This window comes from Callospermophilus lateralis, unplaced genomic scaffold (assembly GCF_048772815.1).
Source record: "Callospermophilus lateralis isolate mCalLat2 unplaced genomic scaffold, mCalLat2.hap1 Scaffold_103, whole genome shotgun sequence".
Taxonomy (NCBI): domain Eukaryota; kingdom Metazoa; phylum Chordata; class Mammalia; order Rodentia; family Sciuridae; genus Callospermophilus; species Callospermophilus lateralis.
This window is the reverse complement of record NW_027510486.1, coordinates 1,354,341-1,368,935: the sequence shown is the minus strand read 5'-3', so window position 1 is coordinate 1,368,935 and position 14,595 is coordinate 1,354,341. Positions and strand designations below refer to the sequence as shown.

At 38.0% G+C, this 14,595-nt stretch overlaps 1 pseudogene; it reads right to left on the bottom strand.

Annotated features, from left to right (window-relative positions):
- Positions 1 to 7,990, bottom strand: part of LOC143387483 (integrin beta-6-like) — a 137,283-nt pseudogene extending 129,293 nt beyond the window's left edge.
- Positions 7,991 to 14,595: the final 6,605 nt, after the last annotated feature.

Here is a 14,595-nt window from a genome sequence, read left to right as displayed (position 1 = left end):
AGGTTACCAAAGTCAGGTATATGTGTCACATCCATTTGCCAAACAATCAATGGCTTTAATCCCCGTGGGTTTACTCCATAATTAGGGGGATGAAGAAATGTGACACAATGGGGACATTGCAATACTATCTGCCGAGCATCCGCTCTTGAGATGGAAAAACGCCTGTGCAGCGTTAATGCATTAACATGGAAGTTTTGGTGAAACAACTTAGCCCCCTCTAAGGAGGAAGCCAAGCATATCAATTGACCTCTAGTGGCTAAGTCCGCACAGGCATTCCCCTGGGATAACGGACCAGGAAGAGAGGTGTGAGCCCTGATGTGCATTGGATAAAAAGAAGCAGTGCGGTTAGAGATAAGCTGTTGAAGCTGAGTAAAGTAAACAGACACATTGTGGGCATCACTAATAGTTCCCACGGCCTCCAGGACTTTTAGTGCTTGTACCACATAGCTGGAGTCCGAAATAAGATTAAAAGGAAAAGAACACTGTTTAAAAACTTCAATAACAATTTGTAGTTCTACACATTGTGGATTTCCAGGAGGAAATTGATGCTGGATAGGGGGAGAGTCATTAATTACATAAGGTCCCATTCCATACTTGGAACCATCAGTAAAAATGTTAACAGCCCCCTCTATGTTTGGGCATGGAAAGCTCTCCTCGAAACACCCCCACCGTACGGCGGCGCATCAGGAGGATCATTTTTTTTTTCTTCTTCTTCTGAGCTCCTGTTTATTTTTGTTCCCTTCTCCCATAGTTAGACTCCCTAGTTGCCGAGATAGTCTCCCGAGCTCCTCCTCCTCATTGTCCTCCTCTTCTGACCCACTTTTTCATGGGAGTGTGCGCAGTGTACTGAGATCTGGATACAAGCGTTTCCTCCCCCATTTCTCGCTCTGCACATTCCCTTCCTCCTGAAATATTTCACTCCGTGCCAGAGACAATCGCCTCCTCCCCTGTTTCTCGCTCCGCACACTGCCATCCTCCTGAAATACGTCACTGCCTGCCGGAGATAATTGTTTCCTCCCCTGTTTCTCGCTCCGCACACTCCCACCCTCCTGAAATACCTCACTGCCTGCCATTTCTGATCTTTCTTCATGTAATTGCTCTAAAACTTCTTGTCCTTTAGTAAGTGCTTCCTGACATCTGCCATCTGTGAGGCAACTACGGATCATCTTCCAAAGGGGTATCACCCCACCCTCTAATATGCCCTGCTCAGAAGCAAAGTCAAGATCTGTGCCTAACTTATCCCAGCTAGGCAGAGTAAGGCTGCCTGAGAACGCGAACCACGGGGCAACAATATCTGTCTTCTGTAAAAATCTCTGTAAAGTACTACATTTCACTTTTAGGCCCTTGGAACGTAACAGGTTATCTAGGGCCAGGAGAAGCAGACTTGAAGATACGGCACCCATGACACAACAAAAGACACACAAAAAACAAGAGTGAAAGTAAGAGCGAAAGTACACAGTGCAGCTGCAATAAGATATAATGCTCTCTCTGGCTTTACAGAGGAGCTGCCGCTTTGATAGCGGGTCCCAATTACCTAGGACTAATCTCCGCTTTGACCGCGGGTCCCAATTATCTAGGACTGATCTCCGCTTTGATAGCAGGTCCCAATTAATCTGGGACTGATCTCCGCTTTACCTGCAGGTCCCACTTACCTGGGACTAACTGGTGCACCACCCCTGACTGCTGAAAGTTCTGGTTCCCGGGTTTTCAGCACCACTTGTCGCGACCCCTTGCCCGCAACTAAGACGCAACTCAGGAATCTTCTTTCAGCAGTTTATTCAGGCCTTGATTAAAGTATCTTTTTGTGACCCCCTTCTCTCTCTCTACCCCCGAGCACCCAAGCACAGCCTAATAAAGCCTTCCACGTACCAATCTTAAGCCGCCGTGTGGATCTTTCTTATAGGGTGGCAAGGGATAGCGTGCCAACTCTCCACAAAAGAATTTGTTTATCACAGGCCACAGTGGAAGCCGGCGCCATCTTCTAATGGCGGCCACAATCTACAACAATGGCTTACCACACCTTTCTACAGAACCTGATGCAAGTTCATGGCTGAACTGTGCTTGGTAGTGAGTACATTTAATCAAAGGCTTCTGCTAAATAATCTGAGTTTCCCCAGCTCTGTGAACTCACCAAACAAATTAACCAGGTCCTTTCAAAAGGAATAAGAGGTCAGCCTCTAGATTTAAGAGTATTTGACACTTCTGCAGAGATGGCACAGATAATTTGATTTCCCCACATTTTCTTTGGCCCATTCTGAAGTCTCCTTCTTCTCTGTGAAACTTCAGATTATGAGTAGATCATTTCGTAGTACCGCAACTGACATCATTTGACATATATTTTTTCTTAGGCTGGAAAGAAACCATAGAAGTCTTTTACATTTGCATATATGTTTTGCTAATCTTTTCTGTTGTTGTTGTCAATGGACCTTTATTTATTTATGTGCAGTGCTGAGAATCGAACCCATGCTTGCCTCACACATTAGGCAAGTGTTCTACTGCTGAGCTACAATCCCAGCCCCTGTTTTACTATTTACATGGTGGCTTACCAACATCATTTCATCTAATGATACAATTCCCTGTTTGTAAATGGTGCTTCCATCTAAAGCCTTAAACTATAAATTCGAAATTTAATGGAGAAATGTCAAAGAATTTAAAGCCAATTCTTCTCCCACTTTTATTATTTTCTCTTCTGTTAACTCTCTTCTCATCAGATGCAATAGTTGAAGAGGAGATAGACTAATTTCCCTCTAGGCAGGTGGTTCTGTGTTTACTAGTACTTTATTCCAGCTCTCCTTTTTTTATTTTCATAACTTTCTTCCATGTTCTACCATGTCTGCCCTCACTCTCCACCACACCTCTGTTTTCTCATTTAAACTATAAAGTATAAATGAATCTACTTTGTCCAGTGCCCAGTGCATCCAGTGTGTATTAGGATTATCTAATGGCCTTCCTGTGAGTTGAACTCAGAGATAGTTTCATGACATCATCTCCCTGAAAGAATTTCTTGGATTTGTTTGCTTACCTCATATAAATGAACTTGTTCTTGGGTTACAGCAAAGATCAATAGCATGTTGTTTTGCACCAGTTTATCAATGAGTTGTCCAATTGTTGGATATTCCTAAAAGGAACATATAGATTTTAAGTATCACCTTAATAAAAGAATATAGAAAAATATTTTACTGAGTTAGACATTTCATTGCTCACAGGCCTTAATATATCACTCTATGTAAACAAATACACAATTAGAATTTTTGATTAGTTGCTTCAATAATTGTTTCCTAAATCTTAGGAATTCAATTAAATCTTAAGAGTTATTTTCCTGTTAATGTAGTGTATTGTGTACAATTTGAAAGATCACTTCTTACAGCATGTCATATTTTCAAGGATATAGACACGTTTCTTCTCCTGATGCTACTGGTCAGCAGGTAAAAATGTTTGTGTGGGGAGGGGCAATTAGACTTTGATGTATGTGTCGGAGGTGGCTCTTGTGACTCTGAAACCCTTCCTGGAATTAGATGAGGGTGACACAAAGGTTAAGAAAGGAACAGTCTTCTGAGGAATGACACACTACATTTCCTACATCTGATTCGAGACAGGTGTCTTTTGTTTTTTTTTTACTGGTTCTTGAGTTTGGTATTACTGCCTTTTTAATGTCATCAATGAATTTATAGTATCCTACAGGATAATTAGAAACACACTGTACTTCTTGTTCATTGACAGATTCTCAGTGATATGAGTAAGTTAAAAAATAAAAGCAGTCATTAATTATCATATTTGAAGATAGACATTACTTTCTCAATCTGGAAAACATAAGCACATATGAATCCAAATGTGAATATTGCACAAAGAGACACTCAGATAAGGGAGTAGCTTTGCAGCTAAATAAATTAAGAATGTGTCATTTATGACTGAAGTCAGCCAAAATTGAGGAACACTGAAAATAAGCCCTCCTATACACTAGTTGATGTGTTCTTATATACTTTCTGCACTACTGCAGTATTTTTGTCTGAAGTCATCTTTAGGTACCAATTCAAGTTGAGAGAAAGGTATAGTTTTGCATAAATATTCAGGTACATTTCCCAGCTGCAAATTTGGATGTGCATGGGCTTTCTTTCCTATTTGAATTTTATTAGAGACACAAGACTTGTTACATTTCTTTTGCTTCTCAACTGCCCAAACCTTAAGCATACCTCACCCTAAAGCCTAAATCCCGCCAGTTCTAGTCCCTCCTTATCTCTACACATTCTTGGGTCTCTCAGCTGCTGTGCATGCAGGAGCCAGGATTTCAGCACGTGGCCCCCATAGAATTCTGTTTTCTATGTGAATAAGATCTGTTGGTTTAATTTCCACAACTATATTGTTGATTCAAGCCCAGGAACCACATCTTATTATTTTGTGGCCCCAGGAATCTGGCCCAGTTCTGAGTACCTAGAAAATGCTGAAAGGGCCAGGTGTGGTGGCACATACCTGTAATCCAACAACTCAGGAGGGTGAGGCAGGAAGATCACAAGTTCAAAGCCAGTCTCAGCAACTTAGTGAGACTGTCTCAGAATAAAGGGTGGGGGCAGGGTGTTGGGGTTGTAGCTAAGTGGATAAGCACTCCTGGGTTCAATCTCTGATACCAAAAAATAAAAATAAGAATAAAATTAAAATTTTTAAAAATGCTCAAAAGACCCAGGGTGCGTAAATAGTCCAAGGCTTCTGCACATGTGTAACAGCTTATTCAGCAGGAGTGAATTGAACACATGTTACACAAGAAGGTCATATTAAGCAATGGGGAGAATTTACTTATATGATCTTCCTATTTTCAAGATGTCTATTATGGGACATTTGAAAGGTTGCAAGGAAAAGGTAATGAAAAGGAATTCATTAATCACAGTTTCCTGTCTGAAAATAGTTTCATTGGCTAAAAGCAAAACATTGTTATTCTCATTTCTATTGTAGTATGGAAAGTAAAATTATGTGATACTAGAATATATATGTGTGTATGTATGTACATACACACATATATATGAATACAACTGATAAAAGTTATAGACAATCATTCATGTTGAAGTGTAGAAATTTAGGTCAAAGAATGGTACCAAGTGATTTATGAATTATTAGCTTACAGAGAATAGATTTTCCAATTGATATTAGAAAGTTGGACTTTCACTCTCTTCCCTTCATGCCTTTCGTTTATACATCATTGTTTTAGGAAGTGGCTTGATTTTTCTGAATTGTATTTTCTCCTGTGTCCCATGGGGATAATGTGACCTGCCTGGGTGGCTGCTTCATAATTCAACTCTATTTCATACATTAGTCAATGCCCACTGTGTTCCAGGCACTATGCTGCCAGGAAACAGATAATAAACCAGCCGTGGCCCCGGGGATCTATGCAGTAAAGACAAGACAGATGTAAGCAAACACATCTCCTCGGAGAGATGTGTAAGAAGACATCTATGTTTAAGGGTGAAGGGAGAGACTATTGCTCCGGGGCCTCAAGGAAGTCAAAGAGGACTCTCTGGGAGCAGTAATGATTGAGCTGGTTTTAAAGAGCAATTAAGAGTTTCCTGGCAGCCCAGGAGGAAGGGCATCCCAAATGGAAGGAATTATGTGCACAAACAGTAGCCACATGGTCTGTTCAGGGAAGGTGGTTGGATACACAGGGTTCTGTTGAGGGCAGATGAGATCATGTATTCCAAAAAAGCTTTGACCTTGTTTTACAAAAGTTGATTTTTAAAAAATGGCACCATCATATTTTTAAATGCCAAAAAGATAGGTCAAATGTTAATATGCACTAACTTAGCCTTACCCGACTAGTTGTTTCCCAGGGAACCCCATATCCATCAGAAGCATGGCATGATTTAGGGGCAGTCGTTCACAGCAATCCCAAGGTGCTACTGTTTGCTTCAGACCTCCCTTTCTAGGGCCATAGTAGAGAACACAAAGAAATTACTGCTTTTTGCTAATGTCAGGATCTTGGAGAAGCTGTAGATATTCTGCGATCGCCTGTTATAGCATATCCAATCTTCTCAGCTGTCCCCACAACTCAGACATGCTCCAGGAAACCTCTAATGATGGTGAGGATTGAGAGGGGAGAGTTTGCTAATCTCAGATCAGGAAACGTGCACTGCTTTCTCAACCGAGAGCTATTTTGTGTTGTGTTACAGCAGTTGTTGCTTCCTTTGCCTGCTTGTGGCCCTGGCACAGAGTGTGGGTTACACACCAAGACAGTTGACATGGAATATTCATTCTTGTTGTCCAGGTGACAGAGCCCGTCATTGGGAATGACGATGCCTGCCAGTTTGCTGTCCATTCCAAAGTGTGAATCAGCATCACTCACAAAGACCAGAAGGTGGAGGGAATCATTCCACCAGCCGATCTTTTCCTAGAGTGATAAAGAAATATTCGGGTTGCATTGGAGAGAGGTGGGCACCTATTGAATGTGAATCAGTTCTGCTCGGACACATTTGCATTATTAAAAAAATATATTTTTCGCCTATCTAATTTATCCACTTTCATCTACTGTGAATTGATAATATAGGAAATACACAAAATTCTGTGGCATTTGCTTTTTCCTGGACAACATTTTCAGATGATTTATGCTTCAGAAAAAAAAATAGCTCGGTAATGATTAGGATTCAGTTGATCTTGATGTTTACATACTTAATTATTTTGCTGTCCAACTTTCAATGAGCCAGAAAATAGAGGGGGGTGGTAGGGGAGGTCATAGATAATTCCAAATCCAAGCTCAAGCAAAGTGAGTCAAAAATGCAATAAAAAATGATACAAAGAAAGCCTGTTGCATTAAAATGTCATGCAACACTTAGGTATATATTTCTCTTTCTAATGATGTCATCTAAAGATTATAGAACTAATACAAATAGAAGAATTGCTCATCGAAGGGGGGCTCAAAGTCCTGCTGTTGTGGTTGTCCACATGGAGTCTGTATCTTAGCAGAGCTTTCGCCTTTAAAGCGTATCAGGCTAGGAACTAGTTAGGCAAAAAACTCATCCTACCTGTTCCAACCTTTTCCTGCTTATCCTTTTCCTCTTCCTCTAATTCCTTGGCCCTCCCACCTTCTAGAAGCTTCAGACCTGCCCAATTCTGAATTTCCCAAGAAGGGCTGTTGTCTCAAGACAGACACCCACTCTCATGAATAGGTGTCAATCAATTAGAGAGGAGCAAGGAACCTAGCATGTCCTAGAGACAGAACGGCTTCTAAGGCTTATTCTGTTTCCAGAACAATAGATAGCTGTTCTTAAGTATAGGTATATACTGATTCAGGGCATTTTTACTTTTTTTATTAATGTTCTGCTTTTGATTTATTTTTTTTAACCATAGTTATTCCAAAACTAAATTCACCTGATCTAGGTGTTTAAAATACACTAGATTTTTAAAACAAGACTATTGTTCCAACCAAAATTACCTCAAAGCTACTATCATTTTCTTTGATTATTCAAATATTAGGTGTATAAAACAGTCCCCATTTAAACATGATTGAATTTAAAATTTTACAGAAATTCTGTGTCTTCAGCATCAATTGAAGAAATATGGTGAATAAAAGAAAGAAAAATATACAAGCTTTCCAAAGTCGATTTGTTAATAAGAGATAAAATTTATGTTAACGGAATGAAATGTGATCTCCTTGGCACAGCATACCTTACACACAGCTGCTTGCATAATTGCATCAAATCCACCTTCGGGTGTGTCGATATTAGCAGAAATTTTCCGATTCTTCACAATTTCATTGAATCTTTCAGCATCATTTGTCAGTGGCAAAATGTGCTTGAATCCAAATGTAGGTAGGCAGAAGTAGGGTATACTGCTGCAAAAGTAAGGTGCAAAAATATTTTTGAAATATGATGCAACACACAGTTAATGGATCTGAGATCCTAGCAATAGTTCTTCAAATAAAGATTAGTTTTGCTACCAGGCCTAACTCTATAATCTGGCTGTGAATCTCAGGATTAAGGTCATTGTCATCATCTCTGCCCATCCCTTCCATGTTGACTATATTAGCTAATATTATTAGCCAATACTTATTTAGAGATATGAGTTTGAGTCATTCACTTACTCAAACTCATATAACAGATAATCAAGTGATCAAACTCCCTATTCTAGTGTGTGTAATCACTATTTTCTATTACCTCCCAACTAAAATCCTCCATTAAGTTTACCTGATGACAATTTCTTTGTATTCTGATATCTCAAGCTGTCATCAAATAGGAGTCATCTCATAGCAAGACAAGACAGGAACTTGTCTTCTTCCTCTGCTCCCTTTAATATTATATTCCCAGCTCTGCCTACCAAGGGCTCAGAAATCGTAGTAGATGGTGGGACTGCAAATTGATGCAACCTCTCTGGAAAGCAGTATGGAGATTCCTCAGAAAACTTGGAATGGAACCACCATTTGAGCCAGTTATCCAACTCCTCGGTATATATCAAAGGACTTAAAATCAGCATACTATCATGACATGGCCACAATAATGTTTATAGCAGTTTAATTCACAATAACTAAACTATGGAACCAACCTAGGTGCCCTTCAACAGATGAATGGATAAAGAAAATGTGGTGTATATATACATGATAGAATTTTACTTGGCCATAAATACAAATGAAATTATGATATTTGCCGGTAAATGGATGGAAATGGATACTATGATGCTAAGTGAAATAAATCGATCCTCTAAAACCATAGGCCAAATGTTATTTCTGATATGTGGATGCTAACACACAAAAAGTGGGGGGATGGTAGTGAAGAACAGAAGTACTTTGGATTAGACAAGGGGGAATAAAGGGAAGGGCAGGGGAATGGGAATAGTAAAGACAGTAGAATGAATCAGATATAACTTTCTTATGTTCACATATAATTATGTGACCAGTGTAACTGCACATCATGTACAACCACAAGAATGGGAAGTTATACTCCATGTATGTGTAATATGTCAAAAAACATTCTGCTGTCATGTATAACTAAAAAGAACAAATAAAATATTTTTAAAAAAGATATTATTGAAGGTTGAAAAAAATACCTAGCAGGGCCTAGGTTCTAGAGTCCAACTCTACCATGCTTGAATTCTTTGTTGGGGACCAGCCTGGGAATAAAACCCCCGCTTATATCATGGAAGGATGAAATCTGCTCCTAATAGTAGAACATAAAGAGATGATCATGAGTTCAGCTACATCTTATCCTAAAAGTCAGTTACTAGCTGTGCCCAAAACCTTGAGCAAGTTACTTAACCCTTCTGAGCTTTGAGCTTTCATCTATAAAAGCAGGATAATGGTATGGAGCAGAGGTTCTCAAAGTGAGGTTCCTGATACAGCAGCATGAGCATCACATGAAAAAATGTTAGAAATGCAAAATCTGGAGCACTAGTTCAAATCTCCTGCCTTAGAAATGCCAGGAATGTGCTCAGCAACACGTACTGTACCAAACCTTTCTGACACACACTAAAGTTTGACAACCATTGACACAGAAGCACAGAGACAGATAGGAGTAGCCTCCATTGAGGCTGTGGTGCGCTGCCTGGGAGCCTTGGTTGATTCTTGTGGAGCACACATAGGGCCTGGGCTTGAGCTTGCAGGTGTGGCAGGCTTTCTTGTTAGCACTTAGAGAGCAGGTGCGTCTTTCAGGGTCAGACCCCTGTTACCAAGTTCATCTGCCTATACATCCTCATCATTTGTGAATTTTCTCCTACTTACTAAAATTGATCTTTAGCGAATCAATAAATAATTTTCTTCATCATTTGTAGACATACACAGAGAAGAAAAAAAAAGTGAGTTTCCCTATGTGCACATTACCTGCTGAGGTCAAACAAGATGATGTTTTGCTTTCTCGAATCATCTCTCACAGTGTAAATAACGTAAATAATAGTAATGAATCAACCCTATCTATTAAGCAAGATGTTTTTAAATATAAACACACAAAAAACAAGGTTATATATTGGTCAGTTGATTAAACTTATAACTAGAGACTCACAGGATTCTAACCTATTTTTCCCTTTGGAGCAATGTTCAGTATTAGAATAACTCAGTGCCTGAGGCAAGTTTATAGAATGACTACCATAAGTGATGAGAATCGAATGTTCATTCAAATCAGAATGGCTGTAGATTCTTTTATACTGAGTAGTAAAGCTCTCACTAAGACCAGCAAGTAGGTGTCCATGAGGGAAGTGATTTTCTTCCTGTCAGTAGACTTTCAAAGAAAGAGGTCAGAATCCATTGTTTTCCGACATTTCAGAACACTGAATGGCACAGCCTGGGCTGTCCTAAGAAGGCCATCTCAAGAACAGATGCTCTTGACTACATCTGGTCCCTCCCTCATCTGTGGTCAACCTCCTCACCTAAGAAATGTTTCATAAGTCCTTTTAGTCAATGGGGCTGGAAACTCTGGAAGTGACTTGGCTGAGGTTCTTGAATGCCTATGTCTTCTGTGACCCTTCTTTTTCTGTCTTCCCCCAACCCACCAGGACCATCTATTATTTCAGTGCTACCAACACAGCTGTTCTAGTGATCCAGGAGCCAGTCTGCTGTTTCCAGGCCACTTTTTATATTTCTTTCTGATTCATTACATTTTACCTTAACTCCCAAAAGTTAATCTTATTCCCTTTTTAAAGAAATCATGTATCAGGTTTCTCTGAAATTCTGAAGTCTTGCCCACTGATAGTATCTTCCTAGAAGGGATGTTGTGAGGCTTGAAGAAACAAAATATGCAGAGAACACTGCACAATGAGCTTTTTGGGGTTGGGGCTTCACAAACATTAGTGTTTTTCTTACATCAATCACATAGAGATTAGCACAGACCTCAGGACAATAATGCATGGATTTGGCTAATGATATCTCTAGAATAGTGTTTTTTTCCTGATTAAAAATAAATGCCTTTTTTGTTCATTGAAAAAAATGAGGTTTTATATGAAAGTGTGAAGAAGAAATTTTAAAAAGGTTGCAATGCCTATGAGATATATCAGAGTTCAATCATTCCTCTTGCTAAGAATTTTTTTTGAAATCTTTTGTTAATTAGATAATAAGGTGATCCTTTTTCATATATTTTTGCAAACTAGTCTGTATTTTTGCTTAGAATAAATTTTTTGATAGGGAATTGCTGGGTTATCTTTTGGTCCTTATTTGCTAATTCTTTCCAGATAAGTTTGTATCAGCTGTCATTTCTGATAATTGTATGTGAGACTGTACCATTCAACAAAACAAAATAGCTGATTAGCTAAAGTGAAATCTGAATTTTATTTTTAACTTTCATTTTGTTAGTAATGAGACTGATCCACTTGTCTATATTTATTGACATTTTGTATTTATTATTTTACCAATTTGCTGGTTTATACCCTTTGTTTATTTTCTTATTGGTATATTTTTTTATTTTCCAATTTAATTTGAAGAACTCTCAGAAAAATATTAACCTTTTGTCTTTGATGTTTTTGATACATACCTTAAAACTTTTTATTAAAGTCAAATTTTCCCCCACCCACCCTCAAATATGAGACGTATTTATTTTATTTTTTTAATTAATTTTTATTGTTGGTTGTTCAAAACATTACATAGTTCTTGATATATCATATTTAACACTTTGATTCAAGTGGGATATGAACTCCCATTTTTACCCCGTATACAGATTGCAGAATCACATCAGTTGCACATCCATTGATTTACATATTGCTATACGAGTGTCTGTTGTATTCTGCTGCCTTTCCTATCCTCTACAATTCCCCCTCCCCCTCCCCTTCCCTCTTCTCTCTCTACCCCCTGTACTGTAATTCATTTCTCCCCCTTATATTTTTCCCCTTTCCCCTCACTTCCTCTTGTATGTAATTTTGTATACCCCTGAAGGTCTCCTTCCATTTACATGCAATTTCCCTTCTCTCTCCCTTTCCCTCCCACCTCTCATCCCTGTTTAATGTTAATCTTCTTCTCATGCTCTTCGTCCCTATGAGACATATTTTAAAGTGTGATATGAGGAAGAGCTCTAATTTTTTTTCCAATTGTTTAATGATGATAATTCAGCATGTGTCATAATTACTCCCGTAATGATTAGAGTAGCTCTGAGGTGATAGAAAATTCATTAAAATTAGAATAAAAGACAGAACAGTTCTATCCTGGGGCAAGTTAATTAACCTTGCTGGGCCTCGGTGCCCTTATCCATAAAATGGGTATGATAACATCTACTTCATGAAGTTGCTATGACGTTTATTTCAGATAAAAAGCATGTAGCTGTATTTGTCATTCCATTGTCCCTGGGACCTAACTATTCTTGGAAATTTTTTGTTTAATCTTACACTTGGGGCTGTTGATTTACCCTGTACCAAAAGCTGTTGGAGCATCTCCTAGAACCAAAGAACTGGCAGTCCTACCTTCCTGTGAGAAATTTGCATCTTTGTTGGTTAAAATTATATCCCAAGCAGATAATTCTAATTATCAGAAGTCCATGCTTTTGAAAAGTGGATGAAATCTTAATGTAACTCACTGAGCAGATTCATGTGATGGAAGAACATGTGGCAAAAGCAAAGCAGAGCATTAGAGGGGGGTTGCCCTTGGAATTGGAACTGAAACCCTTATTTGGACTAGAATAACTCTAATGAATGCTTACATTTGGATGTTGATTTCTGAGACAGCAAGTATAGACAGTAGGAATCTCTTACCAATGGAGGATTTTGAGTTCCTAGAAAACAACAAATTTACATTTAAAATGTAGGATAATTGAGAAACACAATATAAAGAAGTACTACTTACATATTTTGTTAAATTTAAAATAAATATTGTTAAAATATATCAAAGTGCATAAGTGCATTCTACTGTCATGTATAACTATTTAAAACAATTTAAAAATTAAATAAGTAAATATTTTTTTAAAAAACTATAATGATATATACAAAAAGATTAACATCTTTTTCTTAGGGTTAGAACTTATTTTGATTTTCTTCTTTTTGTGTCACATGAACTTATTAACTTTGCAATAAGAAACTGTACATTCTATACTCATATATGCTTTTGTGTATGTATATATATTGGAAATCCATTTAAGCATTCCATGGCTCTGTCTCCTTTTTTGTAAAACTACAGTGAATTATTCACCATTGAAGCCAAATTTGAGATTAAAAAAAATCATAACATAGTGTATGCAGATTGATGTTAAGAAGAAATTCTTCAAAATGTTTGATGGAGGGAAAAATTTAATTTTTGTGCTGCTAAGTATTTTAAAATATATATTATGACTCATTAATAAATATGAAATGAAGAAAACTTTTCTTTTATTCTGTATCTTAGACAAAAGCAAAGAGAACTCTTTCAAAACTGTAAGCTGCTTTAGCCTTCTTAAAGGGTAAAATGAATTTTTAGTGCTTCAGCCTTCTTATGATAAAATGAATTTTAGTGACTCTCCTTCCATTAAAAATAAAAAATACTCCAAAATCCATTAGAAATTAGATTTAAAAGGTAGCATTTTGTCTAGTGTGATGGCACACCTGTAATCCCAGTGGCTGGGGAGGCTGAGGCAGGAGAATCACGAGTTCAAAGCCAGCTTCAGCAAAAGTGAAGTGCTAAGCAACTCAGTGAGACCCTATCTCTAAATAAAATACAAAATAGGACTGGGGATGTGGTTCAAAGGTCGAGTGTCTGTGAGTTCAATCCCTAGTAGCATTTTTTTCTTTCTTTACAGTGTTGGGGATTGAACCCCAGGCTTCACACATGCTTGACAAGTGCTCTATCACTGAGCTACATCGCCAGTCCTAAAAGGGTTTGTGAAGAATGGTGCATAGACTCTGGGGTTCCTGAGACATTCCAGAGGGCTTTTAGGGTCACACTGTTTTCACAGTGTGCAAATATGTCATTTGCCTTTTTTACTGTGCTGACAGGAGCTCTGATGGGAAAGCGTAGTCAACTGCTGGTGCTTCAACCCGTGTCCAAAGTAATATATATATATATATATATATATATATATATATATATAGCCAGCAAGCACTTATGATAGTAATAAAAGCTATACTAGTTTTACTTGACTGTCCTTGCAAATCACAAGAATCTATAAAAATCAGACTAGAATAAATGGGAAAATTTATTAAGGTTACATAAGTTAATGTGAAAAATCAATTGCATTTCTATAAATCACCAGCACACCATTGAAAAATGAACTTCAAAAATTACTCCTGGGGATTGGGTACCGTGGTGCATGTCTAAAATCCAAGATACTTGAGAGGTTGAGGCAGGAGGATTGCAAGTTCAAGGCTGACCTCCACAGTTTAGCAAGAACCTGTCTCAAAGTAAAATTTTAAAAAAGGGCTGAGTATGTAGCAGCATTTTTCATGACATCCAAGAAACGACACAACTCAAATGTCCATCAGTGGAAGAAGGAATAAATAAAATGTAGCAAATCCATTAATGGACTACTTATTAAAACAAAAAGGAACAAATTTCCAGTATACACAAGATCATTATTAAATCTCAAAACATTACACTGAGCAAAAGAAGCAAAACACAAAGGTGTATACTATTTTATTTTAGCTGTATGAAATCCAAGAATAGACAAAACCAATCTAAATTATAGAAATCACAAAGTGAGTACCTCTGAGGAAGTAGAAATGACTGGAAGGAGGCATGAGGAGACT